This window comes from Triticum urartu, chromosome 6A, assembly GCF_056163025.1.
Source record: "Triticum urartu cultivar PI428250 chromosome 6A, HENAU_Tu73, whole genome shotgun sequence".
Lineage (NCBI taxonomy): Eukaryota > Viridiplantae > Streptophyta > Magnoliopsida > Poales > Poaceae > Triticum > Triticum urartu.
Genome location: NC_141878.1, coordinates 533,063,713 through 533,084,730, shown reverse-complemented (window position 1 = coordinate 533,084,730; position 21,018 = coordinate 533,063,713).

Sequence of the window (21,018 nt, the reverse complement as noted above, 5' to 3'; positions counted from 1 at the left end):
TCGGTAGCTGCATGCATGCGGTGGTGGAGGTTTAGTCAGCGTGGGCCTGATGGTGGCCCTGCGGGTGTCCTCGGCAAGGGCCTTGCCGGGGCCCCGGCAAGGGTCTTGCCGAGGCGCCTGCTGTCATCCCTGGCAAGGCGCTTGCTAGGGGCCTTGTGGTCTTCCTCGGCTGGGATCCCGCCAAGGGTTGTCGTCTCCTTAGTGCGTATCTGATCTTGAATGTCTTCACAAAGATCTGCATGCCGCCATGGGGATGTCTCCTGAATCCTTGCCCTTTGGGGGCAGTGGACTCAAGGGTGATTTGCTCCGTAGGCGCGGGACGAGTCGCCGCGGCAAGGGTCTTGCCGGGGCTGCTAGAACTGTCTCCCGGCAAGGATCTTGCCGGGGGAGTCCGCTTCGTCCCCTTTGCTCTTCGTGGTCTTGGCCTTGGCGTTGTTCTAGTTCTCTTGAGCTTCGGTCTTACCCTGGCTCACCCCCTTGCCTTGCTTGGTGTGGTGGTATCCGCGGCTCAGACTGCCCGTGCACAGTTATAGGGGTACAAAAAGTGTACCCCTCTTTTTGTACACCGACAGGAGCCCCCGGGCCTGGGCCACACATAAGCGCAACGCGTTGTTGGGCTAGGCCCAAAAACGGTGCGCGGGCAGGTGGGGCAGTTTTTACCGCGGTAAGATTGTTCGCGCGCTGCGCTTCCCACGATTCATGCGCGTGGCGCGGCGTGGGGAGGCGCGTGTGACGTGGGCGGCATGCGTGGGGTTGGTTCCCGCAGGCATGCGTCACATCATAGTAAAGGGGCGGTTCGCGCCTTCCCCATAAACGGAGGGAGGCGTGGAGGCGCGGCCCATTTACTGAATGGGGCTGAGGCACGGTCTTCAAGGCATCCACTCCCCACGATCACGGGGTGGGGAGTGGTCTTCTCACCCGTCCCCTCGGTTCTGCACGTTCGCCACGTGTCTACCATGCGCCTGGGGTGGCAAACGGTGGAGGCGGGAAACCGGGCCGTTGCTGGTTGGGGCGGCGGGTCGGTCCTGGCTCCCTGCGCCTTCCGTATCTTGATTGGCCGAGCGGGGTGGCCGAGCCCCAACCCCGATCCTTTATAAAGAGCGGGAGGGGGGGATGGCGTCCCGCATTCTTTCATCTTCTTCTTCCTTCAGCATCTGCTCCTCCCTTCCATCCGTCATGGAGAGAGGGAATCCCGGTCCTTCAACAGTGGCGGCGAGGGTCGCTGCTCGACAACGCGTCCCTCCTTCTCCTGCGCCTGCGGTGGCAGAGCCAGCCGCGAGGGGAAGGGGGGGGGGCAAGGCCGTGGGCGAGGCCAGGGCGCTCGGGGAAGGGGAGGACGGGGCGGCGCGCCGGCCTCGCCTCCGCCAGCAGCTCCTCCTCCAATGGAGGGCCATGTTTGGGATGACCCTTGTGAGTTCTTCGTCAGGCTGCGCCGGCCGCCGCGCCATCGCCTTCGTCTCCTGACTCCATTTGCGCGGGAGATGGAGTTGGATCTGCCGGAGTCATTGCGGCTGCACTTGAGGGGCTGCGGGATCAGTGGCACGCGGGTCCGCGTCGACTTCCCCGCCCCTCACGTGATGTATCTTCGTCGGGGATGGAAGACGTTTGCTCATATCCACCGCTTGACGGAGGGGCTCACTCTCCATTTTAAGCTGATGGAGGGTGGCCTTCTCTCCGTCAAGGTCTTCGGGCTCTTTGGGACCCGTGCAAGGTGCTGTGTGGAGAGCTTTTCTGATAGTGAAGACTCCTCCTCGGGCGGGAGTGACGAGGAGGACAGCGGCAGCGACGACGAGGGTAGTAGGCGGCAGGATGACGGGTCCGACTAGGTGTCGGGTGCCGCTCCGTGCGGCACCGGCGACCCCATCATCCGTGTCGCCGGCTCCCTGAACTTCTCGGGGTCGTCTCCTTGGGCGGCTGGCGTTGGGAGGCTGCGGAAGAGGAAGAGGGCGGGCGGCAAGGCCGTTAAGTCGGAGTACGCAGGCACCGATGCCTTCGACGCGTGCTGACGTCCTGCCGCCTCGTCTTCGAGCTCTGTTTCCGGCGCCGCCATCACCATCGAGCCTTTGGACGGCCACCAAGATGTTCTCTTGGTGTCTTCTGCCACCCGTTGCTCGCCTAGGCGCTCCTTTTGTCCTTTTCACCTCCTTGACCTGCCTCCTAAGGAGAGGGACAAGAAAGGGATTACAGGCACCTTATCTCTTTTTAGTTTGTAAGCCTTCGGGCCTTTGTTGAATTTAAAACTTGTAATCCCATGATTCATGTTTTTCATTCCCTATGGACTGTACCTGAGTGGAATGTTTTTTTAATGAAAAAGGGATGCTTGCCGGGTCATTTGTCTGCGGGTGGAACCCACGACAAGGAGTAAATCCTTGATATCTTTAAGATAAACATTTCCTTGCCCGGCAACAGGCCTTACCGTCTCCCCACTTTGCTCGACCTTCCTCATGCCTTTGGCGGAGGCAGGGATGAGGCGGGTTCAGGCTCCTTGTTTCATCCTTTCGCTGCCGCGACTACGACCAAACTTGGCCCCAGGAACGAGCCCTAGGGCCTAGAGTTAGGGGAGCATGGTAGCTTAGGGGAAAATGAGGTTTCACATACCTCAGTCCATAATGGAATGCATGATAAGGGATGAAGAACTTATCTGAAGCTGCAGTCCCCGGCAACCCTGGTTCACCGTGGGTGAATCTTTGCTCTTGCAGCCCTCGGCAATACTGGCTTGCCGGGGGCTAGATGTTGGTCTGTTCCTCTTTTTTTCTCCCCAAGTGGTTCAGTACGGATATCTGTGTGTCCTGTGAACCAAAGAAGACAAAAGAAAGACAAAGAGACGCACACTCGACCTCTAAGCTAGGGGTTAGTCGCCGCTAAGCACTATCAACCCTAACCAAGGACGAGACTCGACCTAGCATGCATGCTATAACTTAGGGCGCCAGCGCTTCATTTATTTATGCTCAGGGTCTACGCCTGGCTTTGTACAAAGGGTTACATGCGTCATCGGAAGGCTCGTACAAAAGGTGGCTTGCCAGGGGGCCCGGCAAGCCGCGCCTCATGGGTAAAACTTGCGAAGATGCTCAATGTTCCAGGAGTTACTCACCGGAACGGCATCTTCGGTTTCCAGGCGGACTGCGCCGGGCCTGGTGACTCGTATTACCCGATAAGGGCCTTCCCACTTTGGCGTCAACTTGTTGGAATTCTTGGCCGATTGAACGCGCCGAAGAACAAGGTCGCCTTCCTCAAAGCTTCGGGCATGAACCTTGCGGCTATGGTAGCAGCGCAAGGCTTGCTGGTAACGCGCTGCTCTCACAGCCGCCCGAAGACGATCTTCCTCAAGGAGTGTTGCGTCATCTTGCCGCAATTGCTCTTGCTCAAGCTCGTCATAAGCGAGTACTCGAGGTGACCCGTATATGAGTTCCGTGGGGATAACTGCTTATGCCCCGTATACCAGGGAAAAGGGTGTCTGGCCGGTGGCTCGATTTGGTGTCGTTCTGATTGACCAAAGAACCACCGGCAATTCATCAATCCACCGCCTTCCACTCTTGTGCAGTCTGTCAAAGGTCTTTGTCCTCAGGCCTTGCAGTACTTCAGCATTTGCCCTCTCAGCTTGACCATTGCTTCGTGGGTGAGCAACGGAAGCGAAACAAACCTTGCTGCCGAGGTCTTGAATATATTGCATGAAGGTGTGGCTTGTGAACTGCGTGCCGTTGTCGGTGATAACCCTATTGGGTACACCAAAACGACACACCAGTCCTTTGAAGAACTTGACGGCGGACTGTGATGTGACCTTCCTCACTGCTTCCACTTCTGGCCACTTTGTGAACTTGTTGATTGCAACGTACAAGTACTCAAAGCCCCCGACAGCGTGGGGGAAAGGGCCCAGTATGTCGAGCCCCCAGACCGAGAAAGGCCAGGAGGGAGGAATGATTTGAAGGGCTTGAGCTGGCTGATGAAACTTCTTTGAATGGCACTGACACGCTTCACACCTGGTGACTAGTGTCGTCGCATCCTGGAGGGCGGTGGGCCAGAAGAAGCCTTGCTGAAACGCTTTGCCAGCAAGGGCCCTTGACCCGATGTGGGATCCACATATGCCTCCATGTATCTCTGCCAACAACCCCAGTCCTTCCTCTCGAGGGATACACTTCAATTTCACGCCGTTCGACCTCTTTCTGTACAGGATGTCATCGACGAACTGGTACATAGTAGAGCGACGGGCTACTTTTTCCACTTCTTCCTGCTCCTCAGGAAGTTCCCCTGTTTGGAGGAATCAGACGGTATGTTGCGCCCACGCTGGAGCCTGGGGCTCGACGGCGAGGACTAAAGGCATTTCCTCCGCTATCGAAGCGGCTGTCTCCATGGCAAGAGCTTGATGCTCTGTCGGAGCTAGCCGTCTCGTGGCGGGCTCAGTGTCTTCGACAACATCCTTGCCGGCGGCTTCGGGGAGCTCGGCGGGAAAGTACTTGCCGGGCCCTGATTTTCTCCTCTTGTTCTGCTCTGTTGATGGATCAACGGATGGCTGAGTTAGCTGAAGCACAAATGTACCTGGTTCCACAGGTAGCTTGAGGGCAGCGTGTTTTGACAGGTAATCAGCGATATCATTCTCCGCTCGGGGAACGTATTCTGCATGTATACTGTCAAAACACTCTTTCAGCTTTCTCACTTCATCGACGTAGGCCTTCATCAACGGGCTCTGGTAATCCTTTTTGACTTGCTTGACGACAAGTTGCGAGTCGCCTCTGACGACAAGTTTCTTGATTCCGAGGTCCGCCGCGATCCTAAGACCGGCAAGCAGCCCTTCGTACTCAGCCGTATTGTTTGTTGACACCTCCCTGGGGAAGTGCATCTGGATCACGTACTTGAGGTGCTCTCCGGTGGGCGCGACAAGCAGTACGCCAGCCCCGGCGCCCTATAAGGAGAAAGCTCCATCAAAGTTCATGATCCAGTCGCAACTTGCCTCCTTGCCGGGGAGAGCAGTCTCTTGGGTTTCTTCGTCAGGCATCGCGGTCCATTCTGCAATGAACTCCACCAGGACTCAGCTTTGAATCATCGAGGTACTCTCAAACTTGAGGCCAAAGCTGGACAGTTCCGGTGCCCACTCTACGATCCTTCCCGTTGCGTCTGGATTGTGCAATATCCATTGTAGAGGGAGGCGAGTGATGACAGTGATTTCGTGCGCCTGGAAGTAGTGACGCAGCTTCCTCGAGGCCATAAGAAGGCCGAAGAGCAGTTTCTGCACACCGGAGTACCTCGATCTAGCCCCCTGCAGGAGGGAACTAACAAAGTAGACCGGATGCTGCATCATTTTCTTCTTCGGCGGCACTTCAATTGGCTGCGCCGTCTTGGCATCGGTGGCATCGGGCTCCGTCGCTGCTATTACCTCATCATCAATTTCTCTCTGCGCCACTAGTGCGGCGCTGACCACCTGGTTTGTTGCCGCCAGGTACAACAGCAACGGTTCTTGTGGCCTAGGCGCAACTAGTATTGGCGCGGAGGAGAGGTACCTCTTCAAATCTTGCAATGCTGCTTCGGCTTCTGGCGTCCACTCCATCGGGCCCGCCTTTTTCAAAATTTTGAAAAAGGGAAGGGCGCGCTCGGCGGGCTTGGAAATGAACCTGCTCATGGCGGCAACGCAACCAGCAAGCCGACGCACATCCTTGACTTGCTTGGGCGCTTCAATCTGCTCTATAGCTTTGATATTATCCGGATTGGCCTCTATCCCACGTTGTGACACAAAGAACCCGAGAAGCTTGCTAGACGGGATGCCGAAGACGCACTTCTCAGGGTTCAGCTTGAGATTGATCTTGCGTAGGTTTGCAAATGTTTCTTGTAAATCTGATATGAGGGTTGCCCTGTTCTTGGTTTTGACCACTATATCATCCATATAAGCTTCCATATTTCTATGGAGCTGGGGTTCAAAACCAATCTGGACCGCCCTTGCAAACGTTGAACCAACACTCTTCAACCCGAAAGGCATCCGTATAAAGCAATACGTACCACATGGGGTGATGAATGCCGTTTTCTCTTCATCTTCCCTTGTCATGAAGATCTGGTGGTAGACGGAGTAGGCATCGAGGAATGACAACAGATCACACCCAGCTGTGGAGTCAACAATCTGTTCGATGCGCGGCAACGGGAAGGGGTCTTTGGAACAAGCCTTATTAATATCTGTGTAATCAATACACAGCCTCCACTTCCCATTTGCCTTGTGCACTACCACCGGATTGGCCAACCACGTTGGATGGAGCACTCCTCTTACCAAACCCGCTGCTTCCAGTTTCCGGATCTCCTCTGTGATGAACTCTTGTTGTTCCAAAGCTTGCTTTCTGACCTTCTGCTTGACGGGCCGCGCATGAGGACAGACAACAAGGTGGTGCTAAATCACCTCCCTGGGAACGCCGGGGATGTCGGATGCTTGCCATGCAAACACATCGACATTCGCCCGCAGGAAGGTGACGAGCGCGTCTTCCTATTTGTCTTCAAGGGTGGAGCTTATGGTAAAAGCTCCTCACATGCCGTCCTCCTTGACAGAAACCTTCTTGGTTCCCGGTGGTGTGGCCCTAGACTTCTTGTTTCTGTCGGTGGAGCTCTCTGGCACGTCCTCGACGGGAGCGCTACACTCCGAAGAGGTGCGCTTGCCGGAGTGGGTGCCTGAGGTCTCACCGGTCTTCTTCTTTTTCCTTCCCGGGGCTCCAGCGGCAGGAGCAAGCGCCTTAGCAATGGCGGCTGCTGCAACTACTTGTTGGTAGAGTTGGTCAGCGCAAATTAGCGCATCCTTCTTGTCTGATGGTACGGTGATGATCGTCACAGGCCCCGGCATCTTCAGGGTGTTGTAGGCGTGATGTGACGCCGCCATGAACTTGGCCAGCGCTGGGCGGCCAAGGATCCCGTTGTAAGGCAAGGGGATCTTGGCAACGTCGAACACAATCCTTTCTGTCCTGTAGTTCAGATCACTCCCAAAAGTCACAGGCAACGTGACCTTTCCCTTTGGTTGACTTCTTCCCGGGTTGACCCCCTGAAACGTGCCCGTCTCTTCGAGGTCTTCATCAGGAATCTGCAATTTCTTGATCATGGCAGGCGAGATTAAGTTCAGACCGGCCCCGCCATCGACTAGCATCTTTGTCACCTTGAGGTTGCGTATTGTTGGTGAAACCAACAATGGCAAGCACCCGACTGCAGTAGTGCGATCAGGGTGATCCTCAGTGTCAAAAATGATAGGTGTGTTGGACCACTTCAGCGGCCTTTGGGCATCAAACGACGGTTCCGCCGTTGTAATCTCACGCGCCCACTGTTTAAGCTGGCGGTGAGAGGTATGCAGCGAGGCGCCGCCATCGACGCACATGGCCTTTGTAGCTTTCTGAAATTCTTGGTCACCATACTCATCGTCCTCTTCGTGATCATCGTCTTCTGGCTTTTTGTCACGGCCCCGGGCGGGCCTCTCCTGCTATTTATCTTTGCCGCGACGGCCCGCCTGGCCGTCACACTTCTTGCCGGACCCCTCAGCACCGTCCTGGCCTTTCTCCTTGTCCCGCCTCTCAGTTTCAGCCCTCTACTTCTCATCAAGGAGCTCAACCTGTCGGCAGTTCTGGAGATCATGGCCTTTGGTGCGATGGATCTTGCAGTCTTGCTTGCCAGAGTTTCCTGGCTTCTCGGCAGCCGCCAAGGCCCGGCAGGCGACACATCCGGCAATTTCCTTGCCGGGGTCATCTGCCTTGGTTTTCTTGGCGGAGCCGGCGTCGTCAGATTCCTCGCCGGCAAGCACAGCTTTACCTTTGCGCTTCCTGTTGCGGCGCCGACCTTTCTTCACCGGGGCGGCAGTATCCTCATCTAAGGAGTCGGTTTCCATGCCGACATCTTCGCCGGGGTACTCCCTTCCCTCTTCAGCTCGGGCACATCTGTCAGCAAGAACATAGAGTTGTGCCACATCTTTCACCTTGTTCATTGCCAGTTCTTCGCGCATCTTGCGGTTACACACGTTCTGATGGAACACGTTGATGATGGCGCCAGGGTGAACATCAGGGATATTGTACTGTACCCGGCTGAACCTCTGTATATACTTGCGCAGACTCTCGCCTCCCTTCTGGGGAATGACATGCAGGTCACTTGCTTGGACATGGGCTTGGTGACCTCCAGTAAAGGCGCCCACAAACTCATGGCACAAATCCGACCAGGAGGAAATAGAGTCTACTAGCAAGTGCATCAACCACGACATGGCATTGGGTTTAAGAGCCAATGGAAAGTAATTCGCAAGCACCTTATCGTCGCGGGCCCCGGCGGCTTGCATCGTGATGGTGTAGATGCTGAGGAACTCAGACGGGTGAGTCTTGCCGTTGTACTTTTCGCCAACGTCAGGTTTGAAGGTGCGGTGAGTGGGCCACTGGAACTGCCGCAGCTCACGGGTAAAAGCCGGACAACCTACCTCGTAAGGTAGGCCTCCAGGGCTCTCCGGGGCCGGGTGGTTCACAACAGGCCCTGCTCGCCTGTCTGACTGGTGGCGCGCTCCGCGCCGACGCTCGATAGTGGTTCGAGCGTCTTCATGGGCTCGTTCCCAAAGAACTTGGCGCTGGTCACAGTGGGTCCGCGGGTCAGACGATGCTATGGAGATGTTGTCGCCCGCGACGTCACGATGAGCCGGCGTTCGCGGTACCGGATGGGGTAGAGCTGAATGCACCGTGGTCGCGGCGCCGCCGGCTTTTCCGCCACTGGTCCGCGGGACTCCATCGAAGCGTCGACCCGGGGGCCCCACCGGACTTGGTTCGTCTTTGTTGGCCACGACAACAAGGCTTTGGATAGTGGCTCTCCATTCGTCGAGTTTCCCCGTAGTGGGAGGAAAGTCGAGGAGCAACTGCGCGCGCGCCAGGGCCTCTGCTGGCGTCGCTGGCAGCAAAACCTGCACGGATCGCGACGTGCTTTGACTTCTGACCATGTCATAAGGAGCTCTATCACGACCCCGCGGCCGCATGCCGTTTTCACTAGCGCCTCGACGAGTGGGCAGGTCTTCTACGTCCCGAGAGTGGCACTCGGGGCTCTTCCCGCGGCGACGCCCGGGATCTTCGGCGTGATTACGCCGTTCGTCGCGCGCTGCCTGGGAGGAGCGCGCTGTTGGCACCGGCGTGGGAGTCTTGGAGGCCCTTGCGTCGCCTTCGGGCGGGGCGGCGATGACCTTGGAAGGCCCTGCTCCACCCGCGAAGGGCTTGGCTCCGCCTTTGGATTTTGCGACGTGTGGCCCGTTACCAGGCGCACAAACATCGCCGCCTCCCAAACTCCGGCTGATGGGATGGTGTTGGAGTTCGCGAGCAGCGCCCCGGGTCCTTTCTGCAACCGGTCCGCTGCTCGCCCGCATCGGGACGGGCTGTCCGGCTTCCGACTGGCCAACCGCCACCGTCGTCTTCTTCTTGGGCGCCATGATGATGAAGAAGCACCGAACTAACTGCTAAAGCCGATTCTCACAACCGCGCCCCCTACCTGGCACGCCAAAGATGTCGGTGGGAACAACACCTATGGGATCACAAGAATCCCTACTGTGGTTAGCGGGGCGCGGGGTCGTGAGAATAGCGGATCAAACAGATAGCACACGGTTTGTTTATCCAGGTTCGGGCCGCGAGGATGCGTAAAACCCTACTCCTGCTTTGGTGGATTGTATATCTGTGTTCTTGAGCTAGCTATGGGGCGTGAGGAGCTCCAAAAAGCCGAATCCTTCCTCTGGTCGCCTCGGGCCTCCTTTTATAGAAAAAGGGGTTGCCACAGTGGCACACAGGAGGTGGAAAGGGTATAGTGCTGCGAGGTTATCCCTCGCATCACATGACAAGGCGCATTTAATGCGTCTTGCTTAGGTGTCCTTGCTTTATCGGGGACGGGGGAGAAACCTGTCTCGTCCGTCGCCGCTCCTTCTTGTGTCGACACGCGCCCTGGCCAGCGACGCCTGCAATGCCATGTAGGTAGGCAAGCAGCTAAGGTGGCGCAGTGGTGGGTCTTCACGAAGATCTGCATGCCGCCACGCGGGTGCCTGCCCAGCTGGTTGGGTCGGCAGCTGCAGGCATGCGGTGGTGGAGGTTTAGTCGGCGTGGGCCTGATGGTGGCCCTGCGGGTGTCCTCGGCAAGGGCCTTGCCGGGGCCCCGGCAAGGGTCTTGCCGAGGCGCCTGCTATCATCCCCGGCAAGGCGCTTGCCGGGGGCCTTGTGCTCTTCCTCGGCTGGGATCCCGCCAAGGGTTGTCGTCTCCTTAGTGCGTATCTGATCTTGAATGTCTTCACAAAGATCTGCATGCCGCCACGGGGATGTCTCCCGAATCCTTGCCCTTTGGGGGCAGTGGACTCAAGGGTGATTTGCTCCGTAGGCGCGGGACGAGTCGCCGCGGCAAGGGTCTTGCCGGGGCTGCTAGAACTGTCTCCCGGCAAGGATCTTGCCAGGGGAGTCCGCTTCGTCCCCTTTGCTCTTAAGGGTCTTGGCCTTGGCGTTGTTCTAGTTCTCTTGAGCTTCGGTCTTACCCTGGCTCACCTCCCTTGCCTTGCTTGGTGTGGTGGTATCCGCGGCTCAGACTGCCAGTGCACAGTTATAGGGGTACAAAAAGTGTACCCCTCTTTTTGTAGACCGACAAATAGTTTCTATAAAACAAATCCACCACCGTGTTGTAAAAAATATAAGTGAAGTACTAGAGCAAAATTATATAACTCAAAAGATATAAGCGAAGCACATAGAGTATTCTAACAAATTCCAAATCATGTATGGCTCTCTCAAAAGGTGTGTACAGCAAGGATGATTGTGGTAAACTAACAAGCAAAGACTCAAATAATACAAGACGCTCCAAGCAAAACACATATCATGTGGCAAATAAAAATATAGCTCCAAGTAAAGTTACCGATAGAAGTAGACGAAAGAGGGGATGCCTTCCGGGGCATCCCCAAGCTTTGGCTTTTAGGTGTCCTTAGATTATCTTGGGGGTGCCATGGGCATCCCCAAGCTTAGTCTCTTGCCACTCCTTGTTCCGTAATCCATCAAATCTTTACCCAAAACTTGAAAACTTCACAACACAAAACTTAAAGTAGAAAATCTCGTGAGCTCCATTAGCGAAAGAAAATAAAAGATCACTTCAAGGTACTGTAATGAACTCATTCTTTATTTATATTGGTGTCATACCTACTGTATTACAACTTCTCTATGGTTTATAAACTATTTTACTAGCCATAGATTCATCAAAATAAGCAAACAACACAGGAAAAACAGAATCTGTCAAAAACAGAACAGTCTGTAGTAATCTGTAGCTTGCACAAGATCTGGAACCGAAAAAATTCTAAAATAAATTGCTGGACGTGAGGAATTTATCTATTAATCACCTGCAAAAATAATTAACTAAATATCACTCTCCAAATAAAAATGGCAGCAGTTCTTGTGAGCGCTAAAGTTTCTGTTTTTTACAGCAAGTTCAACAAGACTTTCCCCAAGTCTTCCCAACGGTTCTACTTGCACAAACACTAATTAAACACAAAAAACACAACCAAAACAGAGGCTAGATAAATTATTTATTACTAAACAGGATAAAAAAGTAAGGAATAAAAATAAAATTGGGTTGCCTCCCAACAAGCGCTATCGTTTAACGCCCCTAGCTAGGCATAACAAGCAAGAATAGATCTAGGTATTGCCATCTTTGATAGGCAATCCATAAGTGGCTCTCATAATAGATTCATAAGGTAATTTAATCTTATTTCTAGGAAAGTGTTCCATGCCTTTACTTAATGGAAATTGGAATCTAATATTTCCTTCCTTCATATCAATAATTGCACCAATCGTTCTAAGGAAAGGTCTACCAAGAATAATAGGACATGAAGGATTGCAATCTATGTCAAGAACAATAAAATTCTACGGGCACATAATTCCTATTTGCAACAATAAGAACATAATTAATTCTTCCCATAGGTTTCTTAATAGTGGAGTTCGCAAGGTGCAAGTTTAGAGAGCAATCATCAAGATCACGGAAACCTAACAAATCACACAAAGTCTTTGGAATCGTGGAAATACTAGCACCCAGATCACATAAAGCATAGCATTCATGGTCTTTAATTTTAATTTTAATAGTTGGTTCCCACTCATCATAAAGTTTTCTAGGGATAGAAACTTCCAATTCAAGTTTTTCTTCATAAGATTGCATCAAGGCATCAATGATATGTTTAGTAAACGCTTTATTTTGACTATAAGCATGAGGAGAACATAGCACGGATTGCAACAAGGAAATACAATCAATCAAAGAGCAATTTTCATAGTTAAATTCCTTCAAATCCATAATAGTGGGTTTAGCAACATCTAGGGTTTTAATTTCTTCAATCCCACTTTTATCAAATTTAGCATCAAGATCAATAAATTCTGAATTCTTGGAACGTCTTCTAGGTAAAGGTGGATCATATTCAGTCCCATCATCATCAAGATTCATATTGCAAAACAAAGATTTAATAGGGGACACATCAATAACTTTTAGATCTTCATCTTTATTTTCATAGCAACTAGAAGAACACGCTCTTAGGCATCTTTCTTAGCACGCATCCTAGCGGTTCTTTCTTTGCACTCATCAATGGAAATTCTCATGGCTTTGAGAGACTCATTGATATCATGCTTAGGTGGAATAGATCTAAGTTTCAAAGAATCAACATCAAGAGCAATTCTATCAACGTTCCTAGCCAAATCATCAATCTTAAGCAATTTTTCTTCAATCATAGCATTAAAATTATTTTGCGAAGTAATAAATTCTTTAATATTAGATTCAAAATCAGAGGGCATCTTATTATAATTTCCATAAGAATTGTTGTAGGAATTACCATAATTATTAGAGGGATTACTAGGGTAAGGCCTAGGATTGAAATTTCCTCTATACGCGTTGTTACCAAAAAAATTCCTACCAACAAAATTCACATCCATAGATTCATTATTATTCTCAATCAAAGTAGACAAGGGCATATCATTAGGATCAAAAGAAACACTCTTATTAGCAAATAATTTCATAAGTTCATCCATCTTTCCACTCAAAACATTAATTTCTTCTATCGCATGCACCTTTTTATTAGTAGATCTTTCAGTATGCCATTGAGAATAATTAACCATAATATTATCTAGAAGTTTAGTAGCTTCTGCTAAAGTGATTTCCATAAAAGTGCCTCCCGCGGCCGAATCTAAAAGATTTCTAGAAGCAAAATTCAATCCGGCATAATTTTTTTGTATAATCATCCACAAATTTAAACCATGAGTAGGGCAATTACATATCATTAATTTCATTCTCTCCCAAGCTTGTGCAACATGTTCATGATCAAGTTGCTTAAAATTCATAATATCGTTTCTAAGAGAGATGATCTTAGCGGGAGGAAAATACTTAGAGATAAAAGCATCTTTGCACCTGTTCCATGAATCAATACTATTTTTAGGCAAAGACGAAAACCAAGCTTTAGCACAATCTCTAAGCGAAAAAGGAAATAGCTTCAATTTAACAATATCATTATCCACATCTTTCTTCTTTTGCATGTCACACAAATCAACGAAGCTATTAAGATGGGTAGCGGCATCTTCACTAGGAAGGCCGGAAAACGGATCTTTCATGACAAGATTCAGCAAAGCAATATTAATTGCACAAGATTCAGCATCGGTAAGAGGAGCAATCAGAGTGCTAATAAAATCATTGTTGTTGGTATTGGTGAAGTCACACAATTTAGTATTATCTTGAGCCATCGTGACAAGCAAGCAAACTAACACACAAGCAAACAAAAAACAAGCGGGCAAAAAGAGGCAAATAGAGAGGGAGGATAGAGAGAGAGAGAGGGCGAATAAAATGACAAGGGTGAAGTGGGGGAGAGGAAAACGAGAGGCAAATGGCAAATAATGTAATGCGGGAGATAAGGGTATGTGATGGGTACTTGGTATGTTGACTTTTGCGTAGACCTCCCCGACAACGGCGCCAGAAATCCTTCTTGCTACCTCTTAAGCACTGCGTTGGTTTTCCCCGAAGAGGAAGGGATGATGCAGCAAAGTAGCATAAGTATTTCCCTCAGTTTTTGAGAACCAAGGTATCAATCCAGTAGGAGGCTACGCGCGAGTCCCTGGCACCTGCACAAAACAAATAAATCCTCGCAACCAACGCAAATAGGGGTTGTCAATCCCTATAGGGCCACTTGCGAGAGTGAGATCTGATAGATATGATAAGATAATATTTTTGGTATTTTTATGATAAAGATGCAAAGTAAAATAAAGGCAAAGTAAATAGCAAAGGAAATAACTAAGTAGTAGGAGATCAATATGATAAAGATAGACCCGGGGGCCATAGGTTTCACTAGTGGCTTCTCTCAAGAGCATAAGTATTCTACGGTGGGTGAACAAATTACTGTTGAGCAATTGACAGAATTGAGCATAGTTATGAGAATATCTAGGTATGATCATGTATATAGGCATCACGTCCGAGACAAGTAGACCGACTCCTGCCTGCATCTACTACTATTACTCCACTCATCGACCGCTATCTAGCATGCATCTAGAGTATTAAGTTAAAAACAGAGTAACGCCTTAAGCAAGATGACATGATGTAGAGGGATAGACTCATGCAATATGAAGAAAACCCCATCTTGTTATCCTCGATGGCAACAATACGATACGTGCCTTGCTGCCCTTACTGTCACTGCGAAAGGACACCGCAAGATTGAACCCAAAGCTAAGCACTTATCCCATTGCAAGAAAGATCAATCTAGTAGGCCAAACCAAACTGATAATTCGAAGAGACTTGCAAAGATAACCAATCATACATAATAGAATTCAGAGAAGATTCAAATATTATTCATAGATAGACTTGATCATAAACCCACAATTCATTGATCTCAACAAACACATCGCAAAAAGAAGATTACATCGAATAGATCTCCACAAGAGAGGGGGAGAACATTGTATTGAGATCCAAAAAGAGAGAAGAAGCCATCTAGCTACTAACTATGGACCCGTAGGTCTGAGGTAAACTACTCACACTTCATCGGAGGGGCTATGGTGTTGATGTAGAAGCCCTCCGTGATCGATGCCCCCTCCGGCGGAGCTCCGGAACAGGCCCCAAGATGGGATCTCGTGGATACAGAAAGTTACGGCGGTGGAATTAGGGGTTTGGCTCCTATTCTGATCGTTTGGGGGTACGTGGATACATATAGGAGGAAGAAGTACGTCGGTGGAGCAACAGGGGGCCCACGAGGGTGGGGGGCGTGCCTGGTAGGGTAGGGCATGCCCCCTACCTCGTGGCCTCCTGTTACGTGCCTTGACATAGGGTCCAAGTCTCCCGGGTCTTATCTGTTGAGAAAATCACGTTCCCGAAGGTTTTTTTTCCGTTTGGACTCCGTTTGATATTCCTTTTCTTCGAAACCCTAAAATAGGCAAAAAAACAACAATTCTGGGTTGGGCCTCCGATTAATAGGTTAGTCCCAAAAATAATATAAAAGTGGATAATAAAGCTCAATAATGTCCAAAACAGTAGATAATATAGCATGGAGCAATCAAAAATTATAGATACATTGGAGACGTATCATCGCTCTTCGCCGGTGCTGCTCCGCGCCGCCCCTGATGCTCCTCCTCGCCGGCGCCGCAGCGCGTCATGACGCGCCCTCGGCGGATCCCTCCACTCCGGCAAGCTCCGGTCGCTGTCGTCTCCCTCCTCTCCGGCGAGCCCGCTCCGGTCAACCTCGATCCACGCGCCGAACCCTAGATCTGGGCATCTCGGAGGACGAAATTCCCTAAGTCATTTTATTTTTTGCATTCTAAAGCACTATTCTTCGTGCCATAACTCTGTCATCGTAGCTCCGTTTAGGGCGTGTGATATATCAAATTGTTCATCTAGATGTGATCTTCATTTTGTTCCATTGCACCATGCTTGTTTGAGTCCATCTTGATGTCCAAATTGTTGGTGCAAGAGTGCTATAAAATGTTAGTTCCTGTTTCTTAACAGATCTTGAGCATTTGTCATTTTTTGCCATGATTATTGTGTGCTGCATATGGGCATGAGCTCTACATGTGTTTTGTGATATGCCATACCATCTTTACAGGGGTGTATGCCATGTATTTTTGTGATCAAGGTGGTGACTAGCACATGCATGCAAAGTAGCTTTTGTGATATTGCTGATTTCAGGGACTTTGCTCTGTTGTTATTTTTATGCCATGTATTCATGTTGCTACAGAGAGATCCATGCTTCTTTTGAGTATATTCAGTAAGGATAATTTGGGCATATGGTTATGCTCTGTCCATCCATTCCCCTGTTTGTATTTATGGAGTGCCCTAGCATGACTCAATCTTGCTCTACTTTTGCTATAAAATGTTCCTGGCAGATTGGTTACATGTTAATCAATTTTGCCAAGGTTGTTGTAGTTGATCCATGCATGCTATGAACTTATTATTGCCTTGCTTGGCTTCATGATCATGTCTTCTTGCTGGTAGTATGCTTAGCTTGTCATGCAATGCCTTGTGTTGAGTGCATCGAGCTCGCAAAGAGGCCTTCATAATTCTGTTTATGCCATGTCCAGTTTTCTGCTAAGTCTGTGATGCTGTTATCTTTTGCATTTTTGACATGCTTGTTTGAACCTGATCTTGTGTGATTTAGCCGTAGCTCAGTGTTCATCTTTCGTCAAGCATCTTGAGTAGATCACTGCCATGTGCTTTGTTGCTATGTTGGAGTGCATTAGCTTAGTTTCTTGTTGCATTCTAGATGGCATCATGCTGTTAATCGCAGAATTGTGCCATTATCGTTTCGCTTGCCATTTGCAAACCGTGCATCCGATTGCGGTGATCTTTATATCAATTTCAAACGAAATCAACTCATCTTTCCAGCAGCACACTTGGTTTGCCAAGTTGAGGCCTGGTTCAATCTTTTCCTTCCAGAGCATGCATATGCATTGCATATCACATCCTGCATATCATGTCATGTTTTGCATCATGTTGCTTGCGCATTGCACCGTGGTTGGTTGTTGTTTTCCTTTGCTTGTGTTCTTGTTTTGGGTAGAGCCGGGAGACGAGTACGTGATCGAGGAACCCGTTGAGTACGCTTACGAGGATCAAGCTTACGTCAACTCGAAGAACTTTGCAGGCAAGATGACCATACCCTCGAAATCACTTCTATCTTTGCTTGCTAGTTGCTCACTCTATTGCAATGCCGCGATTCCTACCACATGCTTTATCATGCCTCCCTTATTGCCATGTCAAACCTCTAACCCACCTTGTGCTAGCAAACCGTTGTTTGGCTATGTTACCGCTTTGCTCAGCCCCTCTTATAGCGTTGCTAGTTGTAGGTGAAGATGGAGTTTGTTCCTTGTTGGAACATGTTTATTGTTGGGATATCATTATTATATCTTGTTTACTTTAATGCACCTATATACTTGGTAAAGGGTGCAAGGCTCGGCCTTATGCCTGGTGTTTTGTTCCACTCTTGCCGCCCTAGTTTCCGTCATACCGGTGTTATGTTCCTTGATTTTGCGTTCCTTACGCGGTTGGGTTATAATGGGAACCCCTTGACAGTTCGCCTTGAATAAAAATCCTCCAGCAAGGCCCAACCTTGGTTTTACCATTTGCCACCTAAGCCTTTTTCCCTTTGGTTTCGTGGACTCAAGGGTCATCTTTATTTTAAACCCCCGGGCTAGTGCTTCTCTAAGTGTTGGTCCAACCTGAGCGATGTCCGGCGCCCCCTGGGCAACCAGGGTCTATGCCAACCCGATGTCTGGCTCATCCGGTGTGCCCTGAGAACGAGATACGCGCGACTCCTATCGGGATTTGTCGGCACATCGGGCGGCTTTGCTGGTCTTGTTTTACCATTGTCGAGATGTCTTGTAACCGGGATTCCGAGTCTGATCGGGTATTCCTGGGAGAAGGAATATCCTTTGTTGACTGTGAGAGCTTGTGATGGGCTAAGTTGGGACACCCCCGCAGGGTTTGAACTTTCGAAAGACGTGCCCGCGGTTATGAGCAGATGGGAATTTGTTAATATCCGGTTGTAGAAAACTTGACACTTAACTTAACTAAAAATGAATCAACAACGTGTGTAACCGTGATGGTCTCTTTTCGGTGGAGTCCGGGAAGAGAACACGGCCTCGTGTTATGCTTGAACGTAAGTAGTTTCAGGATCACTTCTTGATCTTTGTAGCTTCTCGACCGTGCTTTGCTTCTCTACTCGTTCTCATTTGCGTAAGTTAGCCACCATATATGCTAGTGCTTACTGCAGCTCCACCTTACTACCTTTTCCTACCCATAAGCTTAAATAGTCTTGATCGCGAGGATGTGAGATTGCTGAGTCCCCATGACTCACAGATTACTTCCAAAAACCAGATGCAGGTGCCGATGATGCCATTACAGGAGATGCGACCAAACTCAAGTGGGAGTTCGACGAGGATTCTGGACGTTACTATGTTTCCTTTCCAGACGATCAGTAGTGGAGCCCAGTTGGGGCGATCGGGGATCTTTCGCATTTGGGGTTGTCTTTATTTTGGTTCCGTACTCGGACCTTGATTGTATTCTGGATGATGTAATGCTATATTTATGTACTGTGTGAACTGGCGATTGTAAGCCAACTCTGTATCTCTTTCTTATTCAGTACATGGGATGTGTAAAGATTACCCCTCTTGTGACATGCCTACTATGCGGCTATGCCTCTAAGTCGTGCTCCGACACGTGGGAGATATAGCCGCATCGTTGGTGTTACAGTGCGCTCATCAGCTTCCTCCATAAGAATTGAAACATATTCGCATGGCAGCTGTCAGACATGCCTGAAGTTCCAAGGGAGCTAGCTGAGGACAAATTTAACATCATCAAGGGAGTGAGGCCTCTCAATCATACACTTCATCACTTCTCTGAACCAAGCAAAATGCAATCGGAGAAGAAGTCGCGACTCTTGTCAACCAGATTCATCAAGGATGTACTCCACTCAAAATGGGTATCCAATCCAGTCATTGCCCGAAGAAGAACAAGATTTGGCGTCTCTATGCATCGACTAAAAATCTCATCTATAGCGTATTCGAGGCTGCGCGGAAATTGGTCCTCTACTTTCAGGATCATTCGATTACTGTGGTTAGTTCAGCCCCGTTGTCAGAAATAATCGACAATCGGGATGCCACAGGACGAGTGTCCAAGTGGAATATCTAGTTGTTGCCTCATCATATCAAGTTTGAACCAAGAAGAGCGATGAAGCTTTAGGCCATAGATGATTTTGTTGCAGAGTGGACAGAATCTCAAAACCCACCCACCCCGCAACAGTAGGATCACTGGGTCATGTACTTTGATGGTTCCAAAATGCCGGTTAGCCTAGAGGCCGGAGTAGTCCTTATCTCATCAAAAGGTGACAACTATTTATGTCTCACATATCCTTTTCACGACATCCACTAATGCTGCATAGTACGAGACCTTGTTGTATGGGCTCTGAATGACAATCCCACTTGGAATTACCCGCTTGCTGGTCCGTGCGATTTAGATCTCGTCGTCAAGCTGGTGATGAAAGAGGGTACATCAGGAGCAAATCAATGACTAACTATTACGCGGTGGTCAGAAAGCTGGAAGGAAGATTTGAAGGACTGGAGTTGACTCACGTCCCGAGAGTTGAGAATGAGGCAGATGATGCTTCTGTGAAGCTTGGTTCCACTCGAAAGCCTATTTCACTCAGTATTTTCCTTGAGCACCTCCATGAACCAACTATTCATGAGAGCCCATGTGGCAATCCAGATAATGCTCAACAACCAAAGTCGCTTCAGATCCAAAGGCAGTACAAATCCCAATAGTCATTGATCTGATTCGAGAGATCTAGTCGTGTCTTTCTACTCGAAGTTACCATATATTACATACCATCTCACGAAGGAACTCCCTAAAGATGAAGTAGAAGCCAAACAAGTCGTACAACAATCGTAGTCATACACGGTGTTGTATTGTCATGAAGTGTATCCGAGTGCCCTGAGACTAACATGATTCTTTGAATTCTTGCAAAGCAAAGTTTGTTCCATTATCCATGGTAATGTCATGAGGAAAGTGAAATCAAAAGATAATTCCCCTCATAAAATTGACCGTCGTTGCTCCGTCCAACTTTTTGACTAGCTTAGCCTCAATCCATTTAACGAATATGTTGACTGTGACCAACAGATAGGTGAAACCCCTTAGCCGGTTCTGAATGGACCAAGCATGTCAAAACCCAAACAACAATGGGCTTAAAAAGGGGGATTGTCTTCAACTCAGAAGATAGCATGTGGGACTGCTTGGTGTACATCTGACAACCAACACAGGTGCGGATGATCTCAGCCACATCGGCATGCGCAGTGAGCCAGAAAAATCCGGCTCAAAATGCTTTAGCGACGAATGCCCGAGAGGACGCATGATGTCTCCGGGTTCTCGAGTGGATCTCGTTCAGGATTTGCCTGCCCTTATTAGGAGAAATGTATCTTTAGGAGACGCCAGTCGCAATGAGCTTGTACAATTCTCTATTCAACACTGTGTAGGACTTTCATCGCCATATGATCTATTTGGCTTCTACTTCATCTTCAGGGAGTTCCTTCCTTGGAAGGTATGCAATATATGGCAACGTTCAGTCGGGAGTCACGACTAGAACCTTTTGGATTATTTGGATTTGCAATGCTACTAGGATTTGCAATGCCTCTAGATCTGAAGTCACTTATGGCTGTTGAGGATTATTTGGATTGCCATATGGTTTCTCATGAACAGTCGATTCGTGGAGCTGCTGAAGATAATACCAGGTCGAATTGGCAACACAGTGAAACCAAGCTTCGCCAAGGAAGCAACTACCTCATTCTCAACTCTCGAAACGTGAGTCAACTCCAGTCCTTCGAATATTTCTTCTAGCTTTCGGAAGGCTGCGCAATAGGTAGTCATTGATTCGCCCCTAACGTCCCACTCTTTCACCACCTGCTGGATGACGAGATTCGAATCGCCATGGACCAGCGAGCTGGTAATTCCGAGTGAGATTGTCATTCAGAGCCATACATCAAGGCTTCATGCTCTACAGTGTTATTGGATGCCATCGAATGTATTTGCAAGACATATAGCTTG